Genomic DNA, 21,936 nt, shown 5'->3' with positions numbered 1-21,936 from the left:
CTGGAACCTAACGCAGTGTCACTTTTACTGCATTCCACTGGCCAAAGTAAATTACAAGGCCACTGAAATCCAAGAATGTGGAGAAATAGATACTATCTCTCTCTGGATTAAATGAATGACAGTGTCACCTCCCAGGATGGCACAAAATTTTGGCCAGATTTTAAAATGCATTGCCATGGGAAGTAAGGAAGTGAACATGAATGCAATCTAATCAATCATAAAAACTAAATCAAAATCTCAAGAAATCATAAAATAAAAGTAATCCATACAACTCAATTAAACATTTTTAAATAGGGAAAGTTATAATGGACACATTAAAAAAAGTTATGTAAATAAGTACATGTAAAGATCTCAATGCCATTTGTCATCAGGGAAATGCAAATTAATACATCTATAGACACATCACATTGTGTCCCTAAAATATATATAATTACTATATTTAAAGTCAATCCAGGGGCTGGCGCCTGGCCTGAAGCGCCGGCATTCCATATGGGTGCCTGTTCTAGTCCCGGCTGCTCCACTTCCGAAACAGCTCTCTGCTATGGCATGGGAAAGCAGTAGAAGATGGTCCAAGTCCTTGGGCCCCTGCACCCCCATGGGAGACCCAGAAGAAGCTCCTGGCTTCTGGCTTCAGATGGGTGCAACTCCGACCATTGCAGCCAACTGGGGAGTGAACCAGTGGATGGAAGACTTATCTCTTTCTCTCTCTCTCTCTCTCTCTCTCTGTGTGTGTGTGTGTGTGTGTGTCTCCTCTCTCTGTGTAACTCTGACTCTCAAGTAAAAAATAAATAAATCTTTTTAAAAAAGTCAATCCAATGAGATAATACACATAAGACACTTCACTCTCTCATTCATTTGCTCAACTTACATGTATTATTTTCTCAGTAACAAGGTATTATGATAAGCAATGCTTATGTAAATGCTTCTTGAGATGCCCAAAGACTTGGATGGGTTGGTGTGAGACCAATGGCTATTACAATAGAAATACACAGATGTATAAAGGCATAGAGGAAGAGTGACCAACTTTGAGGGACTACAGAAGGAGGAGGCAGACTGAGTTTTCAGATAGTTTTGAAGGAAGCGGGAGTTCACAAGAAACAACAGAGAGAAAGAAGAAACCAGGGCACAGGCCATGGTAGAGCATGGCAGGTTTGGAGAAATACAAGAAAGCTTGGCCTCCAAGGGAAAGGAGCAAAGTTCATTGTGATGATCCATGGTGGGGAGGGGAACAGTACACTGGGCAATAAGACATGATCACTTTCCTCTACTGCTTAATTTTTTGCATCAGCATAAAATAGCAACTTTTCTATCAAGTTCTTGAATCTTCCCTTTCCCCCATAATAACAAAAAAAAATGTCACATCTCCATGATCATCAATAGCACTTTACTTGAATACTTATCTCATTTTACGTCCTATTTAGGTTATCTCCATATCTAATCTCTATTAAACTGATAGCCCCTGTCAAGACAGAACCTTTGTCATTAATTTTTCTCCAAAATACTTTGCATGATTCTTTACTTTTACAAGACCCAAATATATATTTATTAATCAAATACTTACTGTATCTATCAATTCTATTTCTTTTTTTAAGATTTATTTATTTATTTGAAAGGCAGAGTTACAAAGAGTCAGAGACAGACAGAGAGAGAGAGAGAGAGATCTCTTCCATCCACTGGTTCACTCCCCAAATGGCAGCAACAGGAGCCAGGAGCTTCTTTCAGGTCTCCCACATGGGTGCAGGGTCCCAAGCACTTGAGCCATCCTCCACTGCTTTCCCAAGCACATTAGCAGATAGCTGGATGGGAAGTGGAACAGCTGAGACTCCAACTGGTGCCCATATGGGAGCCAAAACTGCAGGCAGCAGCTTTACCTGCTACACCAAGTACCGGCCCCTCTATCAATTATTTTTCAGTACATCATGTTGAAACATTTTAGGGAAAAGACCAAATGCAAAGATAATCGAAAATGAATCTTGATGTGAATGGAAGGGGAGAGGGAGTGGGAAAGGGGAGGGTTGTGGGTGGGAGGGACGGTATGGGGGGGGAAGCCATTGTAACACATGAGTCGTACTTTGGAAATTTATATTCATTAAATAAAAGATAAAAAAAAAAAAAGAATTTATCAAACAGATGTGATACAAAAAAAAAAAAAAAAGAAGACCAAATGCAGCAGTTTACTCCAGTGGCCGCATAGATTTTAGTGGCAATGAAACTCAAATTTTCAATCTTATATATTGTAGATTTCTTTCAAATCAAGATTTTTATACATTTTTAATAGTTTTAATTTTTGGTTATTTTTAAATTTTGGAATGTTTATTATTTAAAATATGGGTTCCCTTCATTCCAGATTTAGCTAAACCCAGGCTTTTCTGGATTTACACATCATAATTTTCTCTCAGTACAGGCTCTTCATCCTGGAATCACTTTCTAACAGTAATTTATAAAAGATATTTTAAATATATTGGCAGCGTAAAATAAAAAATACATTTATCTGTGGACTAGTAATAAATTCAAAATACACTCGAGCAATTCTGAGAGAGTAGGCTTGAGATAACAGGGAGTAGTCTCACAGGCCAGAATACAGATAGTGTGGAAATGTAAATTTGAACTTCATGGCATACATATTCTATTTATAGAATAAAAATGTACAAAACATGTCTTGGCTAAAGCTTCTTGGCTAGTGTAAATATTGAACATGGAGTAAAAAAACAGATGAGTAAGAAAACAATTTTAATAGCTAATGTACACTGGACCTATATGAATTAGGTGAGAAAAAACTCAATAATTCAAGACAGAAAATGAGTTTTTTCTAATTAACAAAATTAACTGAGTTCACTGAGTATCTATTATGTAGTCATATAAAAGTTTTACTTTCTACTTTGTATTACATATGTAGACAGAGGCTTTGTTTCTTCCTAAGGCTAAAGGACAGTTAAATAATTTATTCCTAGCTACATGGATTTCTCCTCTAACTCCTATCAGTCCTACTCCATCAATCAGGTCAGTTCCTAAATAAATAGATGAGATTTTCACCCAGTTCTGACTGCCAATAGGCATTGTTGAGCCAAGAATGAAAATTAATTCCATGGACTATAACCTTCTTCTGAAAATGCTTACATAGTCAAGGTTTGCATTCAATCATTGTAAGAAGATGTATTTAACTTGATTTAAGAGAAGCCTTTCCTTTTATTAGTGTATTGCTTGCTATTGAAGAGGAATTCATAGGGAGGGTATTTTTCACAAGGCAGGGTTCTCTGTCTCTTTACAAATAATGAGGTACAGGTCAAAAACTTTCCCCTTCTACATCTTATCACAAAGACCTCAAAATCGTGTCACCTCCAAGGAAGTTTGTCATTCACTCAAAAAGAAATCAATTTCCAAACAAAAATAACTCTTCATTGTTTTAGAAGTGATAAATGCAGCCCTTATCCGGAAGTATTTAAAAATCAGGGGGTAAGCCGGTGCTGTGGCTCAATAGACTAATCCTCCGCCTTGCGGCGCCGGCACACCGGGTTCTAGTCCCGGTCGGGGTGCCGGATTCTGTCCCGGTTACCCCTCTTCCAGGCCAGCTCTCTGCTGTGGCCAGGGAGTGCAGTGGAGGATGGCCCACGTCCTTGGGCCCTGCACCCCATGGGAGACCAGGAGAAGCACCTGGCTCCTGCCATCGGATCAGCGCAATGCGCCGGCCGCAGTGCGCCGGCCGCAGCGGCCATTGGAGGGTGAACCAATGGCAAAAGGAAGACCTTTCTCTCTGTCTCTCTCTCTCACTGTCCACTCTGCCTGTCAAAAATTTAAAAAAAAAAAAAAAATCAGGGGGTAGATATTTAACCTAGTGGTTGAGACATTCATGTCCCGCATCTGAATGTTCCAGATTCCAGCTCCCAATCACTTCAGACCCTGGAAGTCAGCAGTAAGAGCTCAAGTAATTGGGTTTCTCCCACCCACATAGGAGACCTGAGTTGAGTTCCCAGTTCCTAGCTTTAAGCATTGCCCAACCAGCCACTGCAGGTATTTGGGGAAATGAACCAACAGAAGGGAGTTCACCCTCTCTCTCAAATAAACAAAAAAATTAAAAGGAATCAGCCATGAAACCTTGCTGCTCTGCTTTTTAAGCATATTTTTAATGAAATAAAAACTTAAATGGTAGCCACATAGGCTTCAAAACAATTTTCTAACTTTAGCTGAATGTAACAGCTAAGTTGGGAATTTTTCTTAACCTACAAAAGTAATTAATTCACCACCTGGCTTAGTGCCTCAAAAGGATTAAATATAAAACATGAAAATTGCTTTCAGTTAAGGGGCAGTGAGATGAGATCACATGAGAACTTAGTAAAAGACTCAGGAGATCAAAGACAGCACATTGGCAGCAGGTCAGGGGTATCTGTTTAAGCACAGTTTCTCTCAAGGTTCAAACAATTGGCGTTTATGTGGAGCTATAAATAAGCAGGCTCGGTCAAGAAAGTGTCCCCAGTTTCTACTCTTTAGAAACGGCTGGAGAGAGTTCTATTTATCCTGATCTCGGCCACCAACAGGTTTTTGGAACCAAGTATCATTGGCATACAGTGAAAGACATCCCTGGATCCCCCACCCAAAGAAAAAGTTTTAAATAACTGTGCAGTATAGGTGTCTGATTCATGTAGAGCTTTTTATGACTCTAAATTTCCTTTTTCAGCCCTTAGAGGCAAAATTCAGATAACATTCATATTTCTTTCCCTCATTCCTAGCACATGTCCTGGCATATAACATACTTTCCAAAAAAAATTTGATGTCACAATCATCAGGTTGGTAAGCCAGGGATATCCACAACACAATATATCACTCAGCAAGCCAATAAAACAGTCAGTGATTAAACTCTGGAGGCAGATTGTCTAAGGTCAAATTCTCACTCGATCACTTACTAGCTTTATTATCTCAGTCTTTATAAAAATGAAGAATAGTGTTCTAAACCCATCACATAAAATTCCGTATAATAATAGGAAGTACTCAGTGTACATTAGTGCTGCTTATTATTATTGGTCTGGAATCCAGTAGGATATTTTCCAGGTTTAGTCATGATATTTTTGTGGTTCACACAGAGAAATAAATATAGGATGAATGATGGTTCCATCAGAATACCAGCTAGGTAAGTGAATGTATGAGAGAGGTGAGAAATGACCAGAGGGAGTTTTCAGGATTTGCACTTCAGGGATCTATCTTTAGCATCTTCTGATCAATATCATTATCAGTGACTTGTTTGGACATTTATCACATTTAAGGGCTACTTGAGACATCTGATATAAAATGGCACTTAACATTCTCTCATTCAGCCTTTCTCTGCTTCTCATTAAAATGTCTGTTTAAAAAGAAAAAAAAGAACATTACAAGAATTATCAAAAACTGAAACTGGTGATCAATCAATTGTGGGATTCAAGAAGCAACTGCCTATCAATGCGACTTAAGAAATTTCTACATTAATGTATCATGATCAATACCAGCCTGGAACATATTAATTCTGTTCAATTAATACTTATTGATTGCCTAAAATGCACTGTTTTAGGAACCTGGAATCTATCAGCAAACAAAAGAAAAACCCCTGTCCATCTGGAACATGGTAGCAGAGAGATAGTCATTATAATTAACACATAAAATAAAATATGCAGTATGTTAGATGTTGTTAAGTGCTCTGGAATAAACTGGGGGGTGTGGGGAGAAATGATGGCCGAGAATGGGGGTTGCAGTGTTAAACAAGGTGGTCAGGCAAGTTCTCCTCATTGAGAAGCAGCCTATGACCAAGGATCAAAGACAGCTGAAAGCAGTGGGGGATTTAGCTATGCAGACATTGAGGGAGGAACATCCCAAGTAGAGGAAAGAGTTAAAAGGAAGCTCTAAGGTGGCTACAAAGAAAGAAGGTATTTCCATTATCTCCTCCAATGCTGGTCTCTAAGTGGAAAAAAAAAAAAAATAGAGTGAACCAAAGGAATTTGTTTGAGAAAAGAAGAATAATGTGCCTGTTGAGGGGAAGAGTCAGAATCACATTTCAAGAAAGGCCAACTGAGTAAGATATTTAATGGAGGGCTCTGTGCTGTGGTAAAGCAGATTAAGGCACCACCTGCAGTGCCAGCATCCCAAATGAGCACCAGTTTGTGACCCACATGCTCCACTTCCGATCCAGCTCCCTGCTAATGGCCTGGGAAACCAGTAAAAGATGGCCCAAGTGCTCAGGACCCTGCATCCACATAGGAGACCCAGATGAAGCTCTGGCTCCTGGCCTGCCCAGCCGTGGGTGTCGCGGCCATTTGGAGAATGAATCAGCAGATGGAAGATCTCTCAGTATCTCTCTCTCTCTCTCTCTCTCTTTATAACTCTGCCTTTCAAATAAATAAAATTAATCTTTAAGAAAAGATGTTTAATGGAGATAAACGAAGAGGAGTGGAATTGAGGTTCGGAAATAAAATTACCTATCTACAGTATAGCTTAATAACAGGATGCATCAAAGTCATGGGGATTTTAGATGATTTTGTAAAATCTAATCTAAATCAATGCTGGGAGTGGCTGCCAAAATAGCCTGATATTAAAATGCAAAATTACTGTGTAGTGTCCCAAACCAGGAAAATGGGGTTTTGACCCACTCTGCACAGTTAGTCAAGTCCTGGAGTATATTGATCAGTCTGTGTTCCACACTTAAAATGTACTCAGAGGAATGCAAACACTCTATTTAGAAGACTGATAGCCAGACCCCTGAGACATTTTTAGGAACTGAAACTGAACAGCTGGAAAAAGGAATGAACACAGTAGGAGCAAGAAAGTGTTTACGGAGCTATAAGTACATGCCTGGAATGCTTTCAACTAATTTTCCCTGTTTAACCTTCACAGTCTCTAGGGATAATTATTACTACGATTATTGCCGTTTTTATCATTTCATAAGGTTGAGACACAGTGACACTCAGGAGAGGACAGGCCACACTTGACTTGGGCTCTTGGATGTTAGCATACATGCTCCACTGAGTGTTGCTGCAGTCTAAGCAGAGCTCTCTGCCCCCAGGACAAGTTCTCCATTCCTAACACCTCCTTACCCACTGCCTGATAGACCAAGCATTCCAAGTTGCCAAATGACTATAAATTAACTCTGAAACCAGGTATAATTTCTTCTTCATTTTCTCCTTGTGTTGGCTTTGGCCATCATTACCCTCATCTTCCAACACAGTTTGTTCTTCCCTCCACTTTGAAAAGTAATCAGTATTTCTGAAGTATCCACTGTGTGAGTGGCAGCAGAGATATCATTGGGTGAAGGCAGAATAAAGAGGTAGAGATGAATGCCTAGTAAGTTGCAAACACAAATACATCATGATTTGGCCATTCCTTTTGTATATGTATTCTCTAGAGAGATTTTGCACATGTTCAGAAGGAGACAAGCAGGACGATTGTTATAGTTCTTTTATTTATAATGTTGAAAAAATTGAATAGAATCCAAAGATCCACCAATAGAAACATAGCTAAGCAGAAAAGTAAATGAACTAGATCTATATGGAGCCGTATAGTTCACAAAAATAAAGCTTAGTGAAAAAACAAGTTGCAAGTTGCTTATACATAACATGATGTCATTTAATGATTATTTGCACATGTATGCAAGTATATATGTACGTGTGTGTGTGTGTTTCTCTGCTTGTGTTCCTTCTTGCAGGAACTTCAATCCACTTGTCACTTCGCTTCCTCCTCTTTGTAGATGCACCTACTTGTTCTTTAGTAAAGACATGGTAAAGATTTCACAAACAGGAGTTCTTGCCTTGGGAAAGAGGTAAATAGGAAAGACTATCTGGAAAAACTGTCACTTGGGTTTTTGCTCACCAAAATCACCTGATATAAAATGCTTATCCATTCTTCAAGATTCAATTTAAACCAAGCACCTAAAATGTTCTTAACTGACCTTAACTGGAATCTCATTCTCCTTTCTCCTATTCTCTTAGTACCTCTCTCAACTACAATGTCAACATATCTTGTAAAATTATTTGTATATGCCTCCCCGCTAACTTGACTGTCTCTAGAGACCATGGTTTTTTTTTTTAAGATTTATTTATTTATTTGAAACACAGAGTTACACAGAGAAGGGAGACAGAGAAAGTCTTCCATCCGCTGGTTCGCTACCCAGATGGCCACAACAGCCAGAGCTGGGCGGTTCTGAAGCCAGGAGCCAGGAGCTTCTTCTGGGTCTCCCACGCAGGTGCAGGGACCCAAGGAATTAGACTATCTTCTACTACTTTCCCAGGCCATAGCACAGAGCTGGATCAGAAGTGGAGCAACCAGGTCTCAAACCAACACCTATAAGGGATGCCAGCACTGCAGCCGGCGGCTTTACCTGCTATGCCACAGTGCCGGCCCAATAGACTAAGGATTTTTACCTTACTTGTTTCTGAATTCCTCATCAATACCTAATACATGTGATGGACCATAGGAAGAGCTCAATAAATGTTTGCTGCTTTCAGTCTGATCCTGAAGCTTCGCTGTCTGAAGGCTTTGATATCTTGACAGCACGTTTCCTGGAGCTGATGCCTTTTTTCCATTCTCCTAAAGCTGGTTTGGAGCTTTGTACAATAGACCTAACTTAACTCTCAATCAATTGCTACTTCTCTACCTTGGCAGACTTCGCCAGACTTGAAATACACTTCAGCTCTTTCTTGAAATTGCACTCTCCTTCACTGTTACGTTGTATGTGCATTTGTGTTTTTACTTTCAAGCCAAATTTAATTATTTTCAATACTGAGAGCCATAAACTACTCATAGAGATCACCAAAATTGAATTATGTCTAATTTTTCAGCTATTTCAATGCTAATTTAACATCCATAACATACAATCTTGGAATACAATAGCAGCAATAATCTATAAACAAGCTGCTTTTAAATGGATCTTCTCAATTCATTACAAGATTAGGAAGTTATTGGAGTTGGAAGAGGCACTATTGGAGGCTCTGGGAGTTTTTTGAAAAATATTCTGATTTAGCAGATAGTGGGGAGCTTTCTTTGATAGTTAATTTATGATTGTACCTAAATAATAACCAATCCTAAAGAAAACTCACTTGTATAATATAACACAACTCTAATTTTTAAACTTTTTTATCTATTTGAAAGGGAGAAAGAGAGAAGATCTTACAGCTGCTGATTCACTTCTGAAGTGTCCTCCATATCCAGGGCTGATCCAGGCCAATGCCAGGAGCCTGGAACTCCACCTGGGTCTCCCATGTGGGTGGCTCAAGCCCCTGAGCCACCCTAGCCAGGATGCATTAGCAGGAAGCTGGATTGGAAGTGGCACAGCCAAGACACAAACTGGCAATCTAGCATGAAATGTAGGCATTGCAAGAGGCAGCTTAACTGCTGTACCCTAACGCCCACCCCCACAAATGTATTTTTATTCTAAGAGCTCAGCTCTTTCCTGTCTAACTATATTAATAGCACTCTGCTCCACTGCTAGAACAGTGTGAGAACAGCTTGGGCAGTTTTCCCTAATTCTAGAAAATTTTCATCAATTGCCTCTTCAAATCCAATTTTTTACAATTCTCCTAGATAACTTTTAGGCATAAAATAGATTATATCAAACCAATCTTCCTTGCTCTAAACTGTTCTTCCACGCTTTTAATTATTTATCTCTCTTTTTTCTATATAGCATTCTGGGTAAATTCTTCATCATCTTCCAATTTATTAATCCCCTCTTCAAATCATGCTCCGTGTAGAGTCTTGATATGTTTTATAATTTTGGCTTACAGATTCATTTTTAATAAGAAGAATTCCCTTTCTAATCTACCCAGTCTTTCCAATCTGACAGTTTAGTGAATTCAACTGCACAGCCTCCTAGGGAAAACAGTTTGAAATTTTGATTAGAGGCTAGGGCTCTGGCCCTGTGGTGATAATGAATGCACAGCTTTCCTCAGATCCTGCCTTTAGGCTAATCCAGATCTTCCTGCCTCTCTGAGCACCAAGTTTCCTATAGCCCTAGGCAACTGTCATTAGCCCCTCTTTACAGCTTCCTTGACAAGACAGAGCCAAACAGCCCCTGATTTCAAATGATACCCCTGGCTCTAGTACTGCATCTTGTGTGCAGTTCTGGTTTCCTGTACTCAACAGACAGAAACTCCTGCGAGCCCCACATTGCTCAACACTTGGCAATTGTGTTTGCTTTCTGAGCCATGGTCATGTGTATTTCATCTTGACAAGGCTATATATCCTTCTAGTTTTTTCCTTTTTATATGTGACCAATAGCTGGAGTTGGGGCAAAGGGTGCCCGAGGTTTAGCCTGTCCCACCACCATCTACAGTTTAGCTCTTTTTGAAGCAATTCTTCCTGTCTCACCAGAAATCTCCCTTTCTCTGTGCATTGAACTCGTGGATTATCGTATGCAATCTGAGTTCCTTCATATGAGCCCAAGACTATGAGATTGTTTCTCAGATGGGAGTAATCACGCTGCTCTGAATCTATGGACTCTCTCATCCTGGTCAAATGCCTTACAAATTTGTGGACACTGTTCTCTACTGACAGTGGGGTTGTAGCATCATTGTACAACCAATTTGTGCATCCCATCTATTTCAATCTATTTTAACAACAAGAAAGGGATCCATGGCCTCCGCACTAAAAAAAACTTAGATGCTCACAGGATCTATCTTGGACTTTGACAGTGAATCTTAGGAGGCTCCTGGATGACTTGAGTTCTCCTTTATGTTTTCACCTGGTGACTTGGGCCATCCAGGAGCAATCTGTCCCCTTGGTAGAGACTGCAGAATACATATGAGGCTCCTTGTAAGGGGAGATTGGACTTGTCTTTCAGCTTTATCTGAGCCACAAAAATACAGTTTTAACTTAGATTATGTTTCTGCTTGGTAGAGTTTTAAGATGGTTGGTAGAATGTGGCTGCAAGATGCAGCATGTATTACAGAAAGAGTTAGCAATTGGCTGATAACAGAGCAAGTTGGTAACCCATGGCAACAATCGCTACTCTCAAACAGCACTTTCAAAAATAATTAAGAGCTTAATCACCACTTTTTCAATACTACGTCTCCAAAATACTTACATGGATTTATTTGTGTAGAAGAGATGAAAAAGAGAAAAATGCTGTTAATGGAAAAGGAAGAAAGCAGAATTAATAGAAACTCTAATCCAGAGTCTGCCAATTTCTACTTTTAGTACCACTTCAAATACATCACATCATTTCTCTTCCTACAAAGTAGAAATGCTAATATTTGCCATCTCTTCAGCTGATAAACACTCTTTGAACAATGGGGATTAACATTCCGCATAAGTACAGTAGTGTGCTATTTTTACTTACATTTTTCAAAGCCTTCTGAAAATTTTAATCCATTTGAAAATAATTGCTTAATTACATGAAAAGTTGTGAACATCTGACTAAAATAAGATTTCACACCCTGTGGGAGAATTCACATAGAACTGCCCCATGGATTTACAGAAGGAATAAATTGGGCCTATAAACTTGGAGCCTTAGGTTAGGTTTACCCCCATCTAAAGCTTTTTTCAAATGTAAGGAAAAAAATAGCCTTGTTTCATGAGATGAAAAAGTCATAAAACATGCTGCTCTTCCACAACTGAGTGGCTCAAAGCAATTTCTCTCGGCAATTATCTTATGAGCTACAGGACCCAGATGTATTCAGGGGCTGCTATAGGCCACTGTAAAATGCCAGTGCCTATGTTTCAAATGAAATAGCTGAACGTCGTCAAGTGAAGAGTCGCATTGTGAATGCTGCCAGCATTTAACACGGATCCAGGACTCTGCTTTGTTATTCATCGCCTGTGTGTGTGTGTGTGTGTGTGTGTGCTGTGAGTGGAGGAGGCTGGGGTTAGCATGATACACCTTTGCTTTCTTCATTTTTTAAACCATGCTTATTTTTAAAACGTGTTCAAGTGTCACTCATGACTGCTAACTGCAAATTCGCCGCATGCAGTGATCTTCGCTCAATCTACTTTAATATCTCTGTAGCATAAATGGCTTCCTATCCTAAAATAACTCAAGCATTTGACCAGGTATGCCTAGATGGCTCTTTCTGCCTTTTTCTACATTTCTTTAGTCACTATTTTTTTTAAGATTTTTTTTTATTTTATTTGAAAGTCAAAGTTACAAAGAGAGAGAGAGAGAAAGAGGTCTTCCATCTGCTGGTTCACTTCCCAAATGGCCCATAAACAGCCAGGCTGAAGCCAGGAGCCAGGAGCTGCATCCAAATCTCCCACGTTGGTGGCAGGGGCCAAGCACTTGGGCCATCTTCCATTGCTTTCCTTTTGGTTTTTTTTTTTTATAATTTTGGTTTTTGTTCTTTTTTTAAGATTTTATTTATTTATTTGAGAGGTAGAGTTAAAGACAGTGAGAGGGAGAGTCAGAAAGGTCTTCTTTCCATTGGTTCAGTCACCAGAGGGCCACAGTGGCCAGAGCTGCACCCATCCAAAGCCAGGAGGCAGGAGGCAGGAGCCAGGAGCCAGGAGCTTCTTTCAGGTCTCCCATGTGGGTGCACTTGGGCCATTTTCCACTACTTTCCCTGGCTATAGCAGAAAGCTGGACTGGAAGAGGAGCAGCCAGGACTAGAACTGTCGCCCATATGGGATGCCAGCACCCATGCCAGCAGGTGTAGGATTAACCTACTGTGCCACAGCACCAGCCCTCCATTGCTTTTGCAGGTGCATTAGCAGAGAGCTGGTTTGGAAGTGAAGAAGCCAGAACTGGAATCAGCACCCACATATGATGTTGGCGCCACAGGCAGCAGCTTCACCTGCTATGCCACGGAGCCAACCTTCTCTTTAGTCACTCTTGACTGTCTATATATTTTGTTTCTACTAGCACTTCTATGTTGAAGACTCTCATCACTACCCGTCTAATTCCAATCTCTCTCCAATCTTTAAATTTACATTATAAACATTTCAGGCTCTAAATTTACATTACTAAAGCTTTCACTGATGGAACTCATCAACTCAGTATGTCTCTAAACATCCTACAAAGGAACTATCCAGTAACCCTCTATTTCCTAAACTCAGTGTTAGGTCTTTGTGTAGTGCTTGTTGTAATCAAATCTCTCCTTCTCATTCTCACTATTCTTGCTGTGGATCACTGCCTTCATTCCTGTCTGCATTGTTTTTCACCTAATCTATTACTGTAGTCTCCTACCCTGTCTCAGTAACTTATTATACCGGCCTGATGGATCTGAAACCCTGGGAAGAGGGGTCCACTTTCCCTATGGAACATGGCTCCTCCCCAGACCCTCAACACGCCTGTGAGACCAAGCCTCTTGTAAGCTCCTAAGTCATTGCCACATGTGGCCCAATCTCACGTTGCTGATGTCTATCCTTCACAAGCCTTCACCACTGCCTTCTATTATGGACTGAATTTTATTCTCCCCAAACGTGTATGTTGGAGAGCCGACCCTCAATGTGACAGCAATAGAAGATAGAACTTTGAAAGAGGCAGTTAAGGCTGAGACAGGTTATAAGGGTGGTACCCTAATCCAATACAACTACCGTCCTTATTAGAAAAGGAAGAGACACCAGGAGTGTGAGTTCAAAGAGGAAAGGCCACGTGAGGGCACAGCAAGAAGGCAGCAGCCTTAGAAGAAACCAAACCTGCTACAATCTTGATCTTTGGACTTTCAGCTTCCAGAATTGTGAAAAATAAATTTCTGTTATTTAAGCCACTCAGTCTATGGCTTTTTGTTGTGGCTGACCAAGGAGACTAATACAGCCTGTCTGGCTGAATGCATTCTCCCCTCTGTGGACCCCTCTAACACTTTCCCCTACATTGCTGTCATGGTACAGGCTTAGGATCCCTTGCCCCAAATGCTTAGAACTAGCAGTGTTTCAAAATTTTTTATTTTGGACTATTTGCACACATGTATGAGATATCTTGGGGCTAGAACTCAAGTGGAAATATGGATTTCACTCATGTTTTATATACATCTTATACATATCACCAGAAAGTAATTTTACATGAGTAAATACAGCTACATTTTGACTGTGACCTGTCACATGAGGTCAGGAGTAGAATTTTCCACTTATGGCAAAATGTCAGCCTCCAAACAATATTAGATAATGGACCATTTCAGATTTCAGAGCATTTTGGATTTTCAGATTAGAAATGTTCAACCTGTACTTTTCTCTTTACTTTTTGATTTGAAATAATTTTAGAATTATAAAAATGTTGCAAAAATAGTACAGAGAGTTCTTGAATACCCTTCGCCCAGCCTTTCCCTATTGTTAACATCTTATACTGATATAAGAAGAAAATGTACATTGGTACCATATTAGAAACTTGCAACCTCATTTCACCAGCTTTTCTCTAATGTCCATGTCCCGGTCCAGGGCAATACAGAATTGCACAGTGCTGCTAGTGGCCCTACCTCCTTAGACGCCTCCAATTTATGATATTTCTTCAGCCTTTTATCACTTCTCATGATCTTTACACATTTGGGCGGTTGGGAGGAGTTAAAATAAACTTTTTATTTCAGAATTTTTCTAAATTTATGAGACAAAAATTATGTGATACAAAGAGTTCCAATGTACCTGGCACCCAGCTTCCCCTATTATTAACATTTTATATAGTATGATATATTTGTCACAGTTAAGGAACCACACCCAGCTTTCCCTATTTTTTAAGCCAAAATTCTTCTATTATTCCCACTTCTTTCAACCTGTAGCAACCAACGTTCTGTATTCATGTTGAGTTTCTTTTATAGCTCCCATAAATGTAGAGAACACACAATGTTTGTCTTTCTGTGTCTGGCTTGTTTCACTTAACATGTCCTCCTGTTCCATCTATTTTGCTGCAAATGACAGGATGTCATTCTTTTTTGGAAGAATACTATTCCATTATACATACATACTGCATTTTCTTTATTCATTCATCTAATAATGGACATTTTGATTATTCCATATCTTGGCTATTTTAAAGTGTTAAATTATTTAATGTATTGAATGGTTGTATCGTAGAATGTCCCTCAACTAGGGTTTATCTGACTTTTTCTCACAATTCAACTGAGGTCATGCATTCTTGACCAGAAGACCACAGAAGTGAGGTCAGACCTTTCTTAGTGCATCATGATAATAGTGACCAGCAAACCTAATGCCAATATCTTATTTTGAGTGACATTAATCTGGATACTTGGCTAAGGTGGTGTCTGAAAAGTTTCTTTAGGGTAAAGTTGTTATTTTCATCTTATAATTATTAAATAACTCAAAATAGTTTAAATTATGTGAATATTATTTCTTATCATGCATACTTTTTTCCATGAATTTTAACATCTGTTGATGCAACAACTATCACTGTAGGGTTTACGCAATGATAGTTGCTCTATTTCTCTCACTTATTTCACATTAATAAACTGAGTTTCTTCTATAAGAAGGGCTGGTCATTCTCCTTCATTTATTTATTTAAATTAGTATAGAGTCATGAGTATTTCATAAGTTATAATTCATCAGTGTCATTATTTGCATTATTGCTAACATTGTTTTATCTCTGGCTTTCAATTTCGGATCTTCTAAATGTTGGTTTGTAATCCCTTTCTGGCTTCAAAACCAGCAATGGCTGGCTAAGTCCTTATCATCTTGCAGCACTCTGAATCCGGCTCTCCTTTCTCTCCTTTCACTTATGATTGTGTTAGGACCACAGAGATAATCCAAGATAAAATCCCTACTTTTAAAAAGTTTGTTTATGTATATTAGCATTTGAAAGCATTTGTATTTGAAATTACGTATATTATTATTTGAAAGCATTAGTATTTGAAAGGTAGAGAGACAGAGATCTTTCATCCACTGGTTCATTCCCCTAAATGCTCACAACAGCCAGAGCTGGGCCAGGATGAAGCGTGGAGCCAGGAACAAGTCTCCCACAGAGGTAACAGGGACCCAAGTACTTTGTTGTCATTTGCTGCCTTCCCAGGCACATAATCAAGAAGCTGGATAGCAGCAAGGTAACTAGGACTCAAACCAGCACTCTGATATGAAATATGGGCATCCCGAAAGGCAGCTTAAACTGTTGCATCACAATACACTCCCCAGTCCCCCTATTTTAAGATCAGCTAGTTGGCAGCCTAATTTCCTTGCCATTCATGTAACAGTCACAAAACACATTTGTTGGTTCTGAAAATTCATATATGTATAAAATCATAACCTAAAATTTCATGGAAAATAGAATTAACAAGTAATGTACATTTCCATGAACTTTGAAGGGGCATTATTCTGCCTGCCACAGTATGTATGCCTTTGATTTTTATCTAACACCCAGTGTTCATTCAAGTTTTCCCCCTTTCCCTACTTGAAATTTCTTTCTCTGGCAATTAGAAATTTGACTGTCATTATCTATGATTTATTTACTTGTTCACTCCTAGTATTTACATAAAATAGTTTCAGAATTGCTGACCTCCATATCTTCTGAGAAATAAATGTACCAATAGTGTTATATTATTTATACACAATTCCTTCTGTCAGATGTCAGAGTATATGCCAAAGTCAATTAGGTAGTTCCTTAGGTAATTTTAATCTTTCCTTTCTTCACTGTGATTATGTTATTCATTTGCAGCAGTTAGGTTCATGTGTTACCCTTAATATTCTATGTGTGGTCCCCACCACATCATAGCTGATTTTAATTATTTATTGGGGGCAATGATACAAAGAAAAAAGGAATTTCTTCCAAATACATTCTTACTAGAAAATCCTCTACATCATGTGTGAAAGACAGGATTTCCTGATGGTAAATAAGGAACCAACTACTCAAAAACAGTTCGATATTTCCTGCAGAGGTTTCAAACTGGTGGACAACAGGTCAAACACAGCCAAAAGACCTGTTTTCTTTGAAATGCTGTTTTCCAATATTGAATATCACTTCGTTTTACATCACTAAACTGCTTATAAAAATACCAATATTCACTCTTTCATCCAAATTTAAAGAACTGGCAGTTTTGAACTTATATTTCCACATGATAATAATTAGTCAGATGTGTTATAAACTTTTCCATTTAATAACACATCTGCTACTTCTAACCTAGCCTGTTTCCTACATTGTACTCTGCGTAGGCTCTATGAGTACATGCATTTGAGTTTATAACCAAATGTTCAGTGCAGATGCTAAAAAGGTAACAAATTCAGTCTGTACTAATATTATTAGAACAGTAGGAACCATCTACTGATCATTGGGGATGCCAAGAATTTACTGATCACTGAGGGTGCCAAGTATTTTATATATATCACATAATTGAAATCTTTCAAAAAGTCTGTGAAGGAAGCTAATCTTTCCATTTTTCAAAAGAGAACAATGAAGCTCCAAGAAGTAGACCTAAGGACACAGTCCTATGAGCAGGGATCCAAAGTATGTAAAGACAACAGATGGTAAATACAGATGGAGTGCCAATGTAGAGAGTATTAGATGAATATGTACAGAGAATGGTCAAAGAACAACCAGAAACAAGAAAACTAGTACAACAAAGAAAGAGAAGAACACAAAAGCAAAAGTGTAAGAATTTGTAGCAGCAATAGTGAACTCCCAGCAAGAAACTATTGAGACACAGCACAAAAGGCAAGACAAGAAAGGAAGCTAAGGAGGCAGCAAAACTTCAGACCAGAAAGGTGACATGGGGACAGGACCACAAGCACACATGCTCATTGGACACAGGATGCATTTCTGGGTTCTCTGACTTTCCTCACAGTCTATTAAATCATTCTTGTTTAATTGATCTGCATAGTAAATGTGTTTCTAATGTTGTGGATTGTCTGAAATAAATACTTGAGAAGGTAGGTGGATGTCAATGGTCCCATTCAGCAGTTCTGCCTTCACAAAATCCTCTCACTATAATGTGGAGAAGATATTCACAGGCTGAAAGCTGGGGTCTTTGGACTCAATCATTTCCTTGAACCTATTCTCTTCTTGTTGTCAACCTCTCAATACTTTATCGTTCTCTTTTTTATTGTTATTCTTTCCTTGTGCTCATTGGTATGCTACAAAATGTTTGAAAAAAAATCTCTTCAAAGTGAGAAAGAAGGGGAGTGGAGGAGGAAAAGAGGAAAGACAAGGAAGAGAAGGAAAAGAAGAAAAAAAGAAAGAAAGTTCTTGTGGCATTTGCCAATTCCATAGTGTAAATACTTCAGCCATGACAAATTCAAGTCACTTCTGTGATATCAATGAAAACAAACTTGGGAAGATGTGTAGTAAAACACCATTTAATAAGATTTCATCATACTGAACATACACAATAGACATGTGAACTGTATAGATTGCAGTTAAATGTAGAGAAATAAATAGAAATTTGTTTGGAGTGTTTATTAGTTTACTTTTATTATAATGTATTAAATTATAAATTGATACTTAATTTTTTATAAATGTCATGTTTTACAACCAGCTAACAAAATACCTGCAAACTGAACAGTCAGTTCTCCTGAGCCCATGTGAGCCAGCTCAAGTCCATCATCGCTGGAATTTCAACCTTCTCCAGGAGAACATGAGACACTGAGGTGGGTTATAGATCTTTTTTTTTTAATAATGAAATGTAGTTTTTGACAGTGGGACCCTTTATTCTGTGAGACTGCCATAGAAAAGAGGAAATTTCATCTCATGTTGTCTTTGTATCTCTTCTCCATAACTTGTGTCACCCGGTTATGAGGCCATTCCAAGTATCGGAAGCTATCCACTACTTTCTCAGTTGTTAGTGCAGAGAGGTGTCACTGTGCTGCTGATTGTCCTTGCCTACACAGTATCCAGGGTAGCATCCCTCTGCTCCTCTGTGCCATGTGTGGACACTCAGTTCTGTGCTGGCTACCTTTGGCCCTATCCACCACAGAACCCGCATCCCTGCTTAGCTGACTCCCCTTCCCTAGCCTCATGGCAGGAGGACAGAGTGAAGGTCCTATATCTCAGTCCCCGTACGATCCCTGTTTTCCTTTGCTCTCTGTCCCCAGTTCCATCAGAATTTTTTTCCACTCTGGGAAGCACTGTGCTTCAAGCAAACATAAGACCTCTTCAGAAAATTTGCTTATTCTGAGAATCTTCTCCCCCACTGGAAAGCTTAGTTTCTTTGAAACGACATCAAGAAAGACTCCCCAGTAATTTCCACAACTTGCCCTGTCACATCCCTCCCCTGAGATAATGGGTACCTGGAAACTATGAGCTTAATTACAGGAAAAGAAAAGGGTGGGAGGAGGAATACAGTAATGAAATACAGGTTAATTTAAAAAATCATACTCTAAACATAAAGTTGCCCCTTGACATCTTTTCCCTGGCCATGCTTTGAGTAAATACTATTCTGGAAGAAGAATGATAGTCAAAACTGGTCCTTTGCAAAAAATGGTTCCTTCTGCATGCAGTAGACCTAGGTTTGGCTAAGACAAGATGAGGTTTAGGGGAGCAAGAGAAGTGTGCAGAGCAAAGCAAAGCCAATGCAAACTCCAGAACAAACACTCTACTCTCGCTTTTTCAAGCTGCAGTGCTACCCCCTCGTCTCTCTGTAGACTAGCCTTCCACTCTCTTTCCTAACTCTGTGCTTTGGAAATGTTTCTTCAGTCCCTGCAGGTCAGTGCAGCTTCCCTGCAAACCTCTTCTGAAGTTCTTGTTCAAGTGACAAGGAGAGCCATGCTTGGAAGCTCTTCAGGGCAGACCCAATGTCACGTCTACGATGTGCTAACCTTTCAAGGAAGTGCATGTGCTGATGTCCCTTCTGTGCCCATGGTCTCTCAGTCAGTTCACTTCAACATTCATTTATCAAATGCTTTCTATGAGCAAGGCATTGCTGTAGTCAACTGAGAATACAACGATCAATAACATAATCTTGCCCCACTGCTGCTCATGCTCTATCGGATGGTTCTCCAGAGGAAGAGGCCAGCCTAATTGGGCCTGAGCTCTCAGTGATGGTGTTTTGGGGAGCATCATGTCTTAGGTAAAGATCAGGCAAAAGACTGACAACTGAAAAAGAGGAGCAAAAAAATACATTCACGTCAGGAGCAGCAACCTGAGGAAAGGCAGATATGTGACAAAAAAAAATTGAGGGACAAGCTTCCAAAAGAAACTCAGAGTCCTTAGCAGCTCCAAAGCGAGTCAGATGGTACAAGTACTGATCAAGAGAGGACAGGATGACTGAGACCATGTCACACACCGTGGTGTTCATTCTTGAACTATTGGAACTGGGAACAGCAGGAACCAATGTCACCTTTTAATGAACAGCAATACTAATTACCAGGTGACTTTCAGTGGCTTAGCAAAGGTTACACCACTAAGAAGCAGAGTCTGGGTAGTGACTCAAGTGTTCCGTCTCTAAACCTGACAGCACATAGGGAGCTCTTCATGACTAATCCCTCGGACTTGCACTTTCTGTGGTGTGCTCCTGTACCCAGCCTTGCTGTCCTTGTCCTCCTGCAGCATGCTTGTCTTCATGTTTTTAGACCTTGACTACTCTGATCTCACCATTTGAAAGCCTTTCCCTCATTTAAGCTCCTCCCACTTCAAACAAGAATTCATAATTTAGAACTTGTCAATTAAGGCTTTATGGGGGACTCTGCTCTTTGGACTCCAGTACATGTCTTTCTAAAAAAAAAAAAAAAAAAATCCCTTATCACACTTTACTACGATTGTCTGTGTTTGCATTTGTCTCACCCAGTAAACTGAGCTTCTTGAAAGACAGATCCAGTGTTTCAATGTGGTTCATTATTACCACCGTGTCTAGCATGCAGCACATACTCAGAAATTGTGGGCATTAAAACGACCCTAAAGGGGCTGGCACTGTGTAAAGCTGCCACCTACAGCACTAGCATCCCCTATGGACAACAGTTCCAATCGCAGCTGCTCCCTGCTAACACGCCGGGGAAAGCAACAAAGGATGACCCGACCCAAGTGCCTGGGCCCATGCACCCACATAGGAGACCCAGATGAAGCTCCTGGATCCTGGCTTCGATCTGGCTCAGCCCTGGCCATTAGGGCAATTTGTGGAGTGAAATAGCTGTTGGAAGAATTCTCTCTCTCTTTCTCTCTCTGTCTCTGCTTCTCCCTCTTTGTAATTCTTTCAAAAAATAAATACATTTAAAAAATAATTTAAAAAATAACCCTAAAAATAAGTGGGCCCCATGTAATAATTTTTAAAAGGACTATTTATTATGCAAATAACCTAAGGGCTACAAATTAAGCCAGTGATCTAGTCAAGATTCTAGCTGGCTAGAACTGTAGCAGGTGACCTGTGCGATTGAAATAAAACCAAAAGCAGTGTCCCTGGAGCAGTGCACAATCACCTGGGAACTATCAGCCACAGAGCAGTGGAGTAGGAGTGGGGGCAGGGTCAACATCCTGTTCTTCCAGCAGCCGTTGCAGTGAATTCAGCGTTCCTTAGTCAGTCACTGTCCATTTCCTACTGTAAATGCAGCAGCTACAGACATCAGATGAGAGGAATTTCCTAATTTTAAATAGGCCCACATTTTCTAAAGGTCCACACACAAAAAAATTTCAGCCACAAGCCCCATAATGCCAGTATTCATAAAAATTTGCAGGCAGAACCAAACCACCTTCTTTTCTGCTCTAGTTAAAATCGTATATGTGTTCTTTCCTTCAAGCATCCATCTGCCCTTTGTTATAGATTAAATCATGTTGCCCCCAAATTCAAATGTCGAAATCACAACCCCCAGTATTGGAGAATGTGACTTTACTTGGTGACAGGGTCTTTACAGAAATAATCAAGTTAAAATGAAGTCAACAGGATGGCTCTGATCCAATATGGTTGATGTCCTAATGAAAAGGAGAAATTTGGAGACAGTCACACACACCAGGAGAATCCGATGGGAAGACAAGGGAAAAATTTGGCTATGTAAAAGCCACGGGGATGGGCTGGAATAATCCTCCCATCAGGGCTCTCAGAAGAAGCCAACCCTGCCTACACCTCTTCAGAACTGCAGCTTACAGAACTGTGAGATACAAAATGTCTTTTTTAAGACATTCATTGCAGTGTTTTGTTATAGCAG

The sequence above is a fragment of the Oryctolagus cuniculus genome, chromosome 3, assembly GCF_964237555.1.
Source record: "Oryctolagus cuniculus chromosome 3, mOryCun1.1, whole genome shotgun sequence".
NCBI lineage: Eukaryota > Metazoa > Chordata > Mammalia > Lagomorpha > Leporidae > Oryctolagus > Oryctolagus cuniculus.
Note: the sequence above shows the minus strand (reverse complement) of the source record.